Raw genomic sequence first — 1499 nt, forward strand, 5'->3', positions numbered from 1 at the left:
CCAATATAAGTATATACAAGTACCTTTGTGTGTGTGCAGGAACGCATCTCCACCCCCAACCCCACCACCGCCCAGCCCCGATTGCGGCCTCGACCCACCGCACTCCGTGTCCCGCCCCTGCGCACCTGCAGCGACGACGCCTTCTGCAGGAGCCGTGAGCTCGAGGGGGTCGGGAACGCGGCCGCCAGGTAACGAAGTCCCGCGCGGGATAACTACAAACGGCTCCCTCTTGCCCAATGAGCCGAGGGCTGGAACTCCCTCGGGCAAAAGTTACTGCCAGATTTATATCGGATTTTGCCGATTCGAGAGCGGCCGAATTCGGTTTCGGGATCTCCACGCTCAGCCCGGGAGAAATTACAGCTAATGGCGCGGGGTAAGAAGTTTCATATTTTGCGGAGAAAGATTTGAATGGGACCGATTTCGAATTTGCTTGTCGTTCGGAAGGCCGTTTAATCCGAAGACAAAGGATGGGAGTGAAGGCTAGGGAATGAATGAGTGGGGTGAGAGGAATAAAATATCGGAGAGAAGCAATGGAAACGAATACGTTAATATGTGATAACAAAAATTCGCTTTCGGCCAAACGCAATTAATTTAGGATCATTAGCTTTTAATCAATAGTCATCCTCTAAACATTCGTTACCGATTTTTTACTAATTGTCATCGAAAATAATCTTATAAATGATTTTTTATTCAAAAAGACATGATTCCCCCATTCTATAGTCATTCCTACGGAAGACACAGCGTAAAACGACGGGAATACATCACGAAATTTCATGGAGAATAATTCTCCTCTTGTTCATTTTCAGTCCTAGGCTTTTAAACACAGTTATTCTCACTCCAATCGAGTGTCCTTTGGGAGAGTGGCAGCGCAAATTATACCTTTTGCTCTCCATTCAGTTGTGCTATCTGTCTGTCATCCTGCGTGAAAATGACTCATATAATCCTAATTATCATTCTATCAAAAGAAATATCGTTCGAAAAGATATAGTGCATATTCCGATTCTTCTCACGCGTTGTCTACAAACGACTTGGATGTCCAGCGAAGTCGCTTCACTTGTCTGATGTGCGCCACGATTTTTTTTCTTTCTTTTTCTTTCGAGTCATTACCATTTTCAACAAAGGTGGTCGACGTAAAACGCCGTCCTTGCCAAAATATCGATGGGCAGATGCTGACTCCTTTCCTCTATGTTCCTTCCCCTTCTTCCTCTCCCACTGTTCTTTCACACCTTCCTTCTTCCATCTCCTCGTCTCCTACTCTTCCTTTTCTTCTCTCTTGGATTCATTATGTACCACCATCATTATCCATCGCGTTTTATTTCCGTACCTTTATCTCCTCTTGTATGGCTTTCTCTGTTCAACCATTTTCAAAGTATACTATTAAAAGTAACATTCTGCACGATATACTAAAAAGTTGTACTGTAAGAAGTGATGGAATGGAAACATAATTCTCACGCCTGCGTAGATACAGTGACATCACACAGTATACTCAAAACACTGGT

General features: G+C 44.3%; 1 protein-coding gene across 1 annotated transcript in view; it reads right to left on the reverse strand.

Moving 5' to 3' along the window:
* Nucleotides 1-1499, reverse strand: part of LOC119590634 — a gene marked incomplete at its 5' end in the record, with an annotated part of 133180 nt that overhangs the window by 109166 nt on the left and 22515 nt on the right.

This window comes from Penaeus monodon, chromosome 27 (genome assembly GCF_015228065.2).
Source record: "Penaeus monodon isolate SGIC_2016 chromosome 27, NSTDA_Pmon_1, whole genome shotgun sequence".
NCBI lineage: Eukaryota > Metazoa > Arthropoda > Malacostraca > Decapoda > Penaeidae > Penaeus > Penaeus monodon.